Consider the following 13,682-nt stretch of genomic DNA (forward strand, 5'->3'; position numbering starts at 1 on the left):
AGGAAGTATTGCCTCTTCTTCAATTTTTGGAAGTATTTGAAAAGGATAGGTTTTAAATCTTCTTTAAATATTTGGTAGACTTCACTGGTGAAGCCATCTAGTCCTGAACTATTGTTTTTTGGGAGGTTTTTGATACTTGTTTCAATTTCCTCACTATTGATATCTATTTTGATTTTCCAATTCTTCATGATTTAGACTAAGAAAATTATATAATTCTAGGAACTTATCCATTTCTTCTAGGTTATTGAATTTCATGGCATGTAATCTCTCATAATATTATAATATGATCCTCTGTATATCTATGATATTATCCGTGGTGACATTTTCTATTTCTGATTTTGTTTATATGGGTCTTTTCCCTTCTTTCCATAGTGCATCTAGCCAGGGGTTTGTCAATTTTATTAATGTTTTCACAGAACCAGCACTTTTGTTTTATTAATTTTGTATAATCTTTTTGTTTTCTATTTTATTCAATTCTGTTCTCATTTTTATTATTTCCTTTCTTCTGTTGACTTTGTGCTGCTTTTGTTCTTCTTTCTCTAATTCTTTAAGATGTGATGTTAGTTTATTTACTTGGGATTTCTCTTGCTTTTTGAGATAGGCCTGTAACAATATAATCTTCCTTCTTATTACTGCTTTTCCTGCATCTCAGAAGCCTTGATGTGTTGTATTGTTATTCTCATTTGTCTCTCCTTTGATCTAATCTTTATTTCTTTTTTGATCCACTCATTTTTTAGTAGTATGTTGTTTAATCTCTATTCATTTGTGGATTTCTTTGCTTCCTTTTTGCAGTTAATTTTTAATTTAAAGGCATCATGGTCAGAGAATATGCTTGGTATAATTTCAATCTTCTTGAATTTGTTTCCCACCTTTAGATGTTTCAGTGCACAGGTGTTTCAGGTACGCATCTGTGTTGAGCAGGGATTTCTTTGTTCAATTATAATTGGTTAACTTGTTGAAATTTCGGGGGAAAAAACAAGGGGTTCTCTCACACTGCCATTCCTCTGACATTCTGCATCTTTCTTTATTACTAATTTCTAATTCCTTTGATATTAAAAACAATGTTTCCATTACCAAAATACACTTAAGAAAAAGAAACCAAAAAACTCCCTTTCCTTTATAAGTAAATTCAATTCCATGTGTGACTTTATTTCTTCTAGCTTTAAAACCTATACCGGCCAAATCTAGCCCATTTTGTTACAGAATTTATCAGGCAACTGAAAAATACACAGGGGTACTTGGAGACACAGGAAAAACTAATTTATTTCCAGATGTTTTGCATTTCCAGTACAGTAACTCAGGGGAGACTGTTTCTCTCCAAATCCTGAGCAAGCCAATATGAAGGAAACTTTCTCTTTATACCCTTTGGTTTCTTTGTCCCCTAAATATGGATGGGGCTTCTGGATCTTTCGCAGGCTTTGCACAAAGCCCCCTGTGTTGGAATGGGGGCTGTGAGACCACACAGAACCAGCCTGGCCTGGCTCCAGCACTGATAATAACCCCCTCCAGGGGTTGTGCATTGTTCATGGTATATGGCCTTTGTAAAATGGGAGTACTTAGGTAAACAGGTCTTGCAAGACCAGATAATTAAGGAAGGGGCAGTGACTAGACTATAGGCTAACAGGAATGTGCATTAGTGATACAGAGTCAGGCTGCTAGCAACCCCCCCCCCCCACAACTGTCTTAATTTCCTCATCAGTTTGGCTCAGTGGATAGAGCATTGGCCTGTGGACCACAGGATCCCCAGTTCATTTCCGGTAAAGGGCATGTACCTCCTGGGCTGGGCCCTGGTCTTGGCTCCTGCAAGAGACAACCAATTGATGTGCTTCTCTCACATTTATATTGTATTTCTGTCTGTCTTTACTTTGCTATTCCACTCTTTCTAAAAATCAATGGTGAGGATTAAAAAAAAAGACAACTAAAAACTATACTGGTCAGAGTAGCTCAGTTGGTGGGTGATTGTCTTGTCTACTGAAAGGTTGTCAGATTCATTCCCAGTGAGGGCACATGCCTAGATTGCGTGTTCAATCCCTGGTAGGGGTTTTGCAGGAGGCAGTTGATTGATGTTTCACTCTCACATGGATATTTCTCTCTCCTCCCTGTCTCTCAAAATCAAAACAACAAAACAAACAAAACAAAATAAAACAAAAAACTGTACATTCTTATGCATGGTCACTATGATATCTTATTTAATGAGATTGCATCTAAGAATGAAAATAATTCAAAGGAAATAAATGATTCTGAATAAGTGAGGTAAAAGAGCATGGCTTTTGAATTGGGTAGAAGTCTTAAATTCTACCTCTTTTATACTCCTGTGACTTTGCACAAGTTACTTACCCTGTGTAAGCTCCGATTTCAATATCTGTAAAACTGAGGGTTATAATTCTCAATCTTGATAATAGAATAGATAGAATCAAATACATGACACATAGTAGATGACAGTGATGATGACGATGAAGTGTAATAAATTATTCCTAATGGCTTTCACGGGGTAAAATGTTTTCTTAAATTCTTCCAATACAATAACCATTAGTGCATACTGAACACTGATTCTTTTGGCATCACTGTCATTGAAATAGAATATTTTAAAAAAATCTGTGATCCTATTAGACCTAAATGTCTGTTCACATAAAGAATACCACAGAATCAGTGTTTATCAACTGTCTTTATATTTATAAGTTAAATGAAACCTTTATTTACATTTTTATAGATTTAAAATCAAAAGAACATGACTTTTAATTTTACCACTTCATACCTTGGCCATTAATTAATTCAATAAAGTAAATGCTTTAATTCAATAAGGCAAAAAATTGTAATGTCATTCTTATTTTAAAAATTAGTTGTGCTTTTAAAATCTTATGGAACAATAACTGTCAACAAAAGTAGGAGGTTTGGATATTAGGTCTTTATTATTTTTGCAATATAAAAATCAAATCATTTTCTGATAGCATCATTAAACTCTATGGTACTTATGATTATCATGGTATTCTTGAAGCATTGTTTTTGGCACAGCTCCAGTAGCGTTGACATTCACATGGGAGGTTTCTGTTTTGACATTTTTTGGTATGAGGATTCAAGTGTAGAAGAATGATTTTAGCATTAATGCCAAGCCATTCAAATTCATTGTTCTTTCATAAGCAAATATATGCCTATGAGGATATGCTTGCTCTGATAAAATTCCTCAAAATTCAGAATGTGGCAGGAGGATTAATAAAACTGGGTCATTAATCCAAAATATGTGCATATGTTTCAGCATGGAAATAAGTATATAAAATGATAATAAAATGTTATTAGCTTCCCCATTTAAATCTAGTGACAGCAGGTGAGGACTTTTGTACAAATGAAATTATATTTATTTTGTGCAATTAATGAGAAACTATAATTTTGTGAGATTAAGTTTAGAATTTAATAACTCATTACATCTAATTTTATTTTGTTCTACTCAGGGTAAACTTGGAAGAAATATGCAAATAGAAATCCTAGAATATAAAAATATAATCCAATCAGTTATAAAAGTTAACATTATAATACTACTGACCAGACATAAACTATTTTTAAAAATTTCCTTTTTATTGAATTTATTTTCACAACAAAATTATACAGGTTTCAGGTACACAATTTACAACACACTATCTGTGCACTGTATTGTGTGTCCACTACCCCAAGCCTAAAAATTGACAAAACATAATTGTAAATATCATCTTAGGGATTGATGAAGTTAGGTCTTCGCATAGATACAAGATAAACAGAAAGAAGCAAGCCTCTTGTAGGGGATGAAAAATAATTTTTCTACCCTTCTAGGTTCCTGGCTGTAATAAAACACATAAAAAGGAGGAAAAAAGAAAACAGTTTAATTACGTGCATATATATGGTAGTCCTATAGAGATGTGAGACTGGAAGGCAGCCAGAAGACTGAAGCTTATACATTACTAGAGGCCCAGTGCATGAAATTAGTGTCCTTTGTGTGCGTGTGTGTGTGTGGGGGGGGGGTTCCCTCAGCCTGACCTGCACCCTCTAGCAGTCCAGGAGCCCTGGGAGGATGTCCTACTGATGGCTTAGTGGGACGTCAGTCGGACATCCTTAGCATTGCCACAGAGGCTAGAGAGGCTCCCACCATTGCCACTGTGCTTGCCAGCCTTGAGCCTGGCTCCTGGCTGAGTGGTGCTCCCCCTATAGGAGCACACTAACCACCAGGGGGCAGCTCCTGCATTGAGCGTCTGCCCCCTGGTGGTCAGTGCACATCATAGTGACCAGTCATTCCACCACTCGGTCATTTGCATATTAGCCTTTTATTATGTAGGATACACTCTAAGTGAGGCCCCCTAGGACCATAAGAAATGCAAAAAATTCACTATTAATTCATTCTCCAATTGCCCCCACTTAAAATCAAATTGCCCTCCCATGGGGCATGTGCTGCACCTTGGGAACCACTGGGTTTGACACTCTTCCTCTCTGAGCTGCATTCCTGAACATACCATGGGAATTGTAATCTCTTCTCCGCCTACCTCACTGAGTTGTCATGAGGAGGTTCTGAGCTAATAAACCTAGAAATCTTTCATCAAGTAAGTGATGTCTAAACAGGAAGGGATTATTATTTTTAAGCCCATGGGTACCCTCGAAGGTAACAGGTGCTGATTAGGGGAGGAGGACAAGATTGTTTCCTGGGACTATGGTTATGGAAGCTTTACGGAGAGTTCTGCAAGCCTCGGAGGGAGGGCCTGGGACTATGGTTATGGAAGCTTCACGGAGAGTTCTGCAATCCTCAGAGAGAGGGCTCTGTCCAGCAGCCCTGTAGTGGTGGTTGTCTCCGGAGGTGCTGGTGGAGGCAGGGAGTTAGGGGATAGTGAGGCCAAATGGTAGTTACTATCAAACCTTTCTGCTTGGCGCCATTCTTTAAATTGTACTTGGCTGTTTCATAGCTATACCTGCTCAGGCTGGGGCTCCAATCTCCTGGAGCAGGGTGGGGGCCGGGCCAGGGCGGAGCCAAGCAGGCTAGGAGGGCAGGTCTAGCTGCGTCTGCATTGAGGTTCAGCATGCTTCCTCTGTGGAGATGGCACTGCTGCTATTGGGGGGAAAGGTCTGACCCTGGAGGACCACTCAAGCCTGTCTCCACCCTGGTCTGGAGTTGTAAGGAGGAGAGGCGTGCCTGGCCCAAGTGGAGGGGGCCCAGCAGTGGCAGGCTTCGGGCTTGGGTGTCTTGGGTGCACTGATGGGTGGTCATTGGCATGCTATTGTTGTGGACACCCCTGGTGGTGGTGGCAGGAGAAGGGATGGGAGTCAGAGGTGCAGGCTGCAGCTACCCCTGAGGCTGGGTCTTTTACTTTTTAAAAAAAAATTATTATCTGTGTACATATTTTAACATTGCCCCCCCTCCTCCTGTACATACCCTCCCTCCCCAGAGTTTTGTGTCCATTGGTTGTACTTATATGCATGTATACAATTCCTTCGGTTGATCTCTTATCTGCCCAGATCTCCCTACCTCCCTGCTGTAATTTGACAGTCTGCTTGTTGCTTTACTGTCTTTATATCTATCTTTTGGTTCATCAGTTTATAATGTTCTTTATTATCCATAAATGAGTGAGGTCATGTGGTATTTCTCTTTCATTGACTGGCTTATTTCACTCAGCATGATCTTCTCCAATTCTGTCCAGGTTGCTGCAAATGATGAGATTCCTTCTTTTTTATGGCAGCATAGTATTCCATTGTGTAGAAGTACCATGGTTTTTTGATCCAATCATCTGCTGAGGGGTACCTAGGCTGTTTCCAAATCCTAGCTATTGTATATTGTGCTGCTATGAACATAGGGGTGCATATATCCTTTCTGATTGGTGTTTCTAGTTTCTTGGGATATAATCCTAGGAGTGGGATTACTGGGTCAAATGGGAGTTCCATTTTCAGTTTTTTGAGGAAACTCCATACTGTTCTCCACAGTGGTTGCACCAGTCTGCATTCCCACCAGCAGTGCACGAGGGTTCTTTTTCTCTGCAACCTCGCCAACACTTGTCGTTTGTTGATTTGTTGATGTTGGCTATTCTGACAGGTGTGAGATGGTATGGCATTGTTGTTTTGATTTGCATCTCTCGGAAAATTAATGACTTTGAGCATGTTTTCATGTGCCTCATGGCCTTCCTTCTGTCTTCTTTTGAAAAATTCTATTTAGGTCCATTGCCCATTTTTTAATTGGATCATTCATTTTCCTTTTATTTAGTTGTATAAGCTATCCGTAGATGTTGGAGATTAAACCTTTATCAGTGATAACATTTGCAAATATGTTCTCCCATACAGTGGGCTTTCTTGTTGTTTTGTTGATGGTTTCTGGGATCTCAATACCAGATTTCAAGCTGTATTACAAAGCCACTGTTCTCAAAACAGCCTGTTACTGGCACAAGAACAGACATATAGATCAATGGAATAGAATCGAGAACCCAGATATCAACCCAAATCACTATGCTCAATTAATATTTGTCAAAGGAGGCACAAATATACAATGGAGTCAAGACAGTCTCTTCAATAAATGGTGTTGGGAAAATTGGACAGATACATGCAAAAGAATGAAACTAGATCACCAACTTACACCATACACAAAAATAAACTCAAAATGGATCCAGGACTTAAACATAGGATGGGAAACCATAAAAATACTAGAGGGGCATCCACAGGCAGCAAAATCTCAGACATATGCCAAAAGAACTTCTTCACTGATACTGCCCCTAGGGCAATGGAAGCTAAAGAGAAAATAAACAAATGAGGCTGGGTCTTTTCTGTCTGGTCGGACTCCAGGTCTCCCTGGGGGTGCAGGGGCTGGGATAGGGTGTCTGTCCATACCCCCAGAGGTGTGGGGGCTGGGGTAGGGTGTCCTCCAGGGGGATTGGAAGAGCTCCCTGTGGCCACTTCCTTTTTCTTTTTTACAGTCCAGACTCCAGTGGGGCACTCTCCTCAGATGCCCAGGAACTTGGCTCCAGGCGCCAGCCTCCTGCTGTGCTTGCATCAATTTGGGGCCACCATAATGGCAATTAGCATATTACCTCTTTGTATGTATAGATTCTGAGCTAAAGAAAGAGAGGAGTCCAGGGCTTCAAACTTTCTGGATTGGTGGAGTGGGGGCTGGTGCAGGGGCTGAGAGGGAATCTGAGTTGGGGAGGAAGAAGTGTTTGTTAAACAAGAGTTATCCTACCAGCCAGGTCTCTCAGGTGAAATATTATTGCCAGTAATAGCTCTCTTCCAGGAAAGCTTCTTTTATAATGTAAATTTCCTTTGTAAATATAGATTTTCATTACAAAGGGTAACTTCTACTCTATTTTCTGAGCTCCTCCTGTGTCTGTGGTTTCTCCAAAAAGTATATTTGGGGTGGCCTATTCTTCTCTTCATAATAGCATCTATAAATGCTGTTGAAGAACAAAATTCAACTGAGTAAATTTTAAAAATCTTATTGACTTTGTTCCAGAATTTATAAATCGGACAGCATTTTTTCTAGCAGACAGAAGGAGCTCCAAAGAGCTACTATACAAGGCAAGATATTTTATAAGCAGAAGGGAGCATGAAAAAGGAAGTTGTACTGAGGCAATGTAGCGGAGAGTGGAATTGATAACTGGAACTGTGAGCGGAGGTTTTTTCCCCCCCCAGGGTTGTGGTCTCAACTCGAAGAATGAGCTCCGTGGACCAGAAAATTTAAGCAGAATTGTGGAACATTTATTACAATCAGATTCAGACTTCCTGCATGGGGTAGGGGAGCGCAATAATGGGCTGCCCCTTTAAGCTTTATAGTCCAAGGGCATATGTTTGCTATATCTTTCCCTGTTGTCACCTGATTGATTCCCTCAATTGTTCTTGCCCAGCAATGGACCTGAACTTTCCCTGTTTCTATGTGTTCTTTCTCTGTTCTGTGAACGAAAAGAGCCACATGCTAACCTGACAAGCTCAGGGCAGGCCTGCATGGCAGTCTTACAAACTTAGTGACCTAAAATAACCGCAAAAGATGGTTTGAAAATTAAATATCTAACTACAAACAAGTTATACTGGGTAGTCATGTCCTAGACAGATATTTCACCTGACAAAGATCAACTTAGATCTTCTTTACTAAGCCCATTTGCCTTTTTGCCTCTAAGATAACATATCTGTGAGATGTCTGAGTAACTTGTAACTTCCTTTCTACCCAGACCCCTCAGGGCACAACAAATGGCCTGGAGACATTCCCTCATTGTTATTGTGATCAAGTTAATTGTCAACCTTTAATTACATTAAAGTATCCTGTATCCATCTCTGTAAGAGAAGCACATGTTCATCATTTCACTTTTCACCTTATCCCAGAGGTTCCCCCCCACTTCCCCGGCTTTGCTTTATCCCACCTCCTTAATCTATCACCAATGAATTTCATGTAACTCACCTACATCCCTTTCCTTTGATTGCAGTGTATAAATATAGATGTAATTCTGCATTCTCTGGAGCATTATTTCAATCTGTTGAGGTTCTGCTTCCCAGCTTATGTCAACAGTTTGGCTCAAATAAACTTACAAAAATTCTTTACCGGTTTCAATGGTTTCTTTCGGTTAACAGTTCCTATGTTGAACTTTCTCTGTTTCTATGTGTTCATGCACCTTGTTGCTGCAAGCCCTCCCTTTGTTTCCCCATGCCTTGCCTCTGGCTTTGTGTCCAAAAACATTTTATTATTTCAGCATAGTTGGTTTCTGTTATTAGACTTTGCTCAAACTGCTGTGTATGCCACTGCCTATCTTCTACCTGCCTTTGTTTCCCTCTGGACCCCTGCCCTATTTGCCTGCGTTTCAAGCTAACTTCTCTTAAAGAAGTTAGCCACCCTAAAATGTGCCACTTTGGCATTTGGGCTATTTTGAGTTGAAGACAGTTGTGACTCAGCAGATGCAAGAAAAACTTTCTTCTCCCTTAACTGCATAAAAGAATTTAGATAGAGAGCCTGCACCCTGAATAAGCCATTACCAGAGAACTTTTTATATCAGAAAAGCTTATTTGCATGGCGGGGCAACCATTTTTGACCAAACATCTGCTCATCTCATTTTCCTATGAATTTTCTGTCTCCCCTTTGAAACCTCAGACCCTTACCCCCTTTTCCTCAATTACCTGACTGCCTTGGAATTTCATTTCTTTATGGGCTCTTATGGATGGATATTTAATTTGTTTTTCCTTTGTTAATCTGTCTTGTGTCAATTTGATTATTAGACCAACCAGAGAACCTGGAACGAAAGAAGGAAAACATTTTCCACTCCTGTACCACAAAAAGTAGATTGGCTATTGCAAGGTCACTTTCCTTTAGGAGGATGGCAAGGCTGTACTATCAGGGAGATTACCTAACTAATACTGATTGGGCAATTCTGATTGAATGTTTTAAGATTCCATTTCTGGGAGAGCCAATCTGTAATTAAGCCTTGGTTTGGTGATATGGGGCTTAGAATATGCAGCTCCATTTGGGGCCTGCTGTCTTGTCTTTACCAATGAAAAAATGCATTCTTATATTCTCAACCTTTTACTGAGGACTTACTCTCCGCTGAACACTATGGAATACTCAAATGAATACCATATGGCCTCCCTCTTCAAGAAACTCTCAGTTTAATGACTCCCAATAGCATTCTATAGAAGCGGTAATTTCTTCATGAGATCCTGTCTTGGCTTTGGATGCAAGGAAGTATTCTAATTTCTTCATATGTCTGTCTTTCACTCTCTAGGATTTCAGCTTAATGGGGCTCACTGAGTTCTTATATAGGCTTTAGGTGGGCTCCTCCTGCTAAGAAGTGGTGTCCCATTAAAATTAGATTTTATTTAAACCTATAGTAATTTGCATATAATAAAGATTCATAAAAATAATGTAGATGCTCCCACCCCCAGTCTCTCTTTTATTCATCTGTGCTGTCTTCAAAGTTTCAGAATCAACTTAGGCTCCTTTCTGCTTTTTCTTCATCTCACATTTCAGTAGTTCTAGGATTGCAAAATGCTGAGGGTGTTCCAGAGTTGAGTACTAGATGAAGCATTCTTCTCTGGTAAATTCTTATGGTGAGTGGGGTTCTATTCTCACTCTATCAACACCCAAATCTAGGGAACGCTTCTGCCAAAACTATTAGATGTCTATAGGTTCTTGTGGTGATGGATATGCATATGAAGAGTTTGGCTTAAAATATTTCAAGGAACTTGACAGTGAAAAAATAGTCTTAAATGTGATAAATGTTTTTAATTGTATACAGTAACATAAATAGATAATTGCTGCTTGATTTATACTACTTTATGTCATCAAAGAGGCCACAAATTTGGGGGTTCTCTTAGTAAAAATAATTGATGGATTATGTTATATTAATATTTGGAGTTTTCTATATTCAGGCATATGAGTGTTAGGGTTGCTATAGGAGGCTAAAAGTGGTAAAGAATTGTAAATTTATTAGATCATCTGGAAACCAGATGGACTGACTCCTCAAATGGTGCCAGTGGGCCAGATTAGGGGGAGTGGGATATATTTGTCTCCAATGGAGGTCAGAGTAACCAGTGGGCAGGAGTCTGGGTGTAGGCAGTCCACTGAAAACTGGGTGAGGTAGTTTACTAGAAACTTAAAGCAGTTTTCATATCTTGCAAAACCTATAATGAGAATAATAAGAAAATCTCTATAGGGTGAGAGCCCCAGTCTGGGAATGATGGAGTGTAGGGAAAAGGTAGAGACTATGCCGAATAGTTCAGCCATTTTTTTCTTTCCCCTGTAAGCGGAGGGTCTGTCTAACATTTTCTTCCTCAAGGATTTTAAGCACTGAATTCTTTCAGAGCAAAAGGAGTGTCGGGTCTCTTCAATAACTGCTTCCTGCTGAAAGGTGGTAAGGTTTTTCTTCAAAGCCAAAAATCCTTGCTCTCTTTCAGAAGGACGATGAAGCTGGGGCACAAAAAGAGGTTGTGATGGTATCTAGGAGTGATATTTTTTGAGTATAAGTAGGGCTTGTAAATTGGTGGAGACAAACTGTTTTATAAATTTTAGTATTATTAGGGAAAACGCTAGAGCATCAAGAATTATGACAAATAGGGGTGGGGGCAATGGTAAGATATGTACACAGATAATAATTTAATAAAAAAAAGAATTATGACAAACAGTCTGGAGGAAGGAAGGAGACATTAGTCTGGAGGGTTGTGGTTCAGTATACCAAAATGAGGTTTATTCTCTTAAGTCCATTTGTCCTTGGGTTTGGTTGGCAAATGGCATAATTGGATTTCTGCTATCTCTCTTCCTGAGTAGATTGATTTAAGGTATTTACCCTCTGGCTGGGGAGGAATAGTGCAAATAATTTATTCTTAAGTGTCCTTGGTTTAGGGACCATAGGGTTTACCAGATGGCTGTGATTGCTTTGCATCTAGATTAGCTAGATGGCTGCAAATTGCTGTTTATATACCAGTTTCCCTATTCTGCTTGTCCTGACTTACTGAACCAATGTCATTTATGTAACTTATTTTTAAAATTTCTCCTTACAAACCTTCTATAACTTTCACAAACCTTTCTGCAACTGTCACAAACCTTTGCTAACTGGAACAGTGAGCTGAGGTGTTTTCCCGGGGTCCTGTCTCCCGATGCCAAAGAATGAGCTCCGCAGAACAGAAGATTTCAGCAAAAGTGTGGAAAATTTATTACAAGCAGATTCAGACTCCCAGCAAGGGTAGAGGGACCCCATAATGGGCTGCACCTTAAAGTCTTGTAGCCCAGGGATATATATTTATTACCAGCCTACTCTATGTCTACCTGTGTCATCACCTGATTGATTCCCTCAATTGTTCTTGACCAGCAATGGACCTGAACTTTCTTTGTTTCTATGTGTTCTTTCTCTGTCCCCATGCTGAACTTTCTCTGTTTCTATGTGTTCTTTCTCTGTTCCTGTGCTGAACTTTCCCTGTTTCTATGTGTTCTTTCTCTGTTCCTGTGCTGAACTTTCCCTGTTTCTATGTGTTCTTTCTCTGTTCCTGTGCTGAACTTTCCCTGTTTCTATGTGTTCTTTCTCTGTTCCTGTGCTGAACTTTCTTTGTTTCTATGTGTCAGTACACCTTATTGTTGCAGGCCTTCCCTTGTTTCCCCATGCCTCCTGCTTTAAGTCTAGAAATATTTTATTATTTCAGCATAGTTGGTTTCTGTTATTAGACTTTGCTCAGACTGCTGTGTCTGCCCCTGTCCATTTTCTACCTGCCTTTGTTTTCCACTGGACCCCTGCTCCCTTACTCTATCTACCTGTGTTTCAAATTAATCCTCTCACTTTTTACCACTTTCATAAATTGAGAGAAGTTAGCTTGAAGCGTAAGCAGATAGGGCAGGAGTCCAGTGGGAAACAAAGGCAGGTGGGAAATGGACAGGGGCTGACAGGGGCAGTTTTAGCAAGCCTGATAACAAAATCCAGTCATGCTGAAAAAAAATAAATGCTTTTGGATACAGAGTGGGAGCATGGGAAACCAAGGGAGGACCTACAATAAGCAAGGTGTACATACACATAGGAACAGAGAAAGTTCAGGTCCGTTGCTGGGCAAAAACAATGAGGGAATCAATCAGGTGGTGACACAAATAGATATGGAGCAGGCTTGTACCACATATATACGCCTTGATCGACTTGTTTTGCTGGCAACCCATTCTTTGGGCCCCTCCCCTTGTGGGGAGTCTGAATCTCTTGTAATAAATTTTCCACACTTTTCCTTAAATTTTCTGGTCTATGGAACTCATTCTTCAGCATCATAAGAAACGACCCCTGGAAAAACACCTTGGCTCACCATTCTGATTATCAAAGTAACTTTATTTTTTCTTCAAAACTCATCTCTATGGCCCTTCCCTTCTATTACGAAAACCATACAAATTAATTAGAATTTTTAACTCTTAGAAACCGTAATTTTCCAATGGTAACCAAAATAAACATTTTAAAATTTTATAATGTTATGTCTTTTTTCATGACTATATCTACTGCCTCAGTATGATTTAAAGCAAAATCAGGAAAGCCTACAAAAATATGTTTACCAGTTAGTGGTTATCTAGGAATAATCCTATCTAATAAAGAGGGAATATGTTAATTGGCCCTCATGCCATCACAAAAGATAGTGGTGCCACAGCCAATAAGGTGGGGATATGATAATTGACTGCCCTGCCCTCAAATATTGTAGATCCCACAGCTACATGATGGTGGCGCCCAGGCCCCTCAGCCTTGTCAGTGTCCTCAGCATCCCAACCGCCCAGGGCTGGCCCAAAGCACAGGGAAGCCTTGGATGGTGGCTGCCCAGCCATCCAGGGCCACCTAAGGCTCAGGTAACCAGAGCCAGCTGGGGCTTGCGCTGCTGGCAGTGGCAGCAACAGAGGTGTGATGGGGTGTCACCTTCTCCTGATCACCAGGTTGCCTCCCGCTCCTGAGGGCTCCCTGTGAGAGGTGGTAGACTGGGCTAAGGGATGCCCCTCCCCCTCTAGTGCATGAATTTTCACACATCCGGCCTCTAGTATAGAAAATAGTTGCTGTTATTTTTGGTGAAGAAAATCAACTTTGTATAGTTTATTTAAATGTAAATAAAATGTGATTTTTAAAAATTGGTTACTGCTTTGATAATAGGAGCTAAATCAGGACTCTCTATATCCCATTAACATATAAGGATTGGCATGAATGATTAAAGGCACTTAGTAAGATCTTTCTCATTAATCAGCTTTGTAAAGGAAATATCATATACAC

General features: G+C 39.9%; 1 protein-coding gene across 1 annotated transcript in view; it reads left to right on the forward strand.

Moving 5' to 3' along the window:
- CFAP47 (cilia and flagella associated protein 47) overlaps positions 1 to 13,682 on the forward strand; it is a 396,096-nt gene that overhangs the window by 145,105 nt on the left and 237,309 nt on the right. The gene's annotated exons all lie outside the window — the stretch shown is intronic.

This window comes from Pipistrellus kuhlii, unplaced genomic scaffold (assembly GCF_014108245.1).
Source record: "Pipistrellus kuhlii isolate mPipKuh1 unplaced genomic scaffold, mPipKuh1.p scaffold_m20_p_16, whole genome shotgun sequence".
Taxonomy (NCBI): domain Eukaryota; kingdom Metazoa; phylum Chordata; class Mammalia; order Chiroptera; family Vespertilionidae; genus Pipistrellus; species Pipistrellus kuhlii.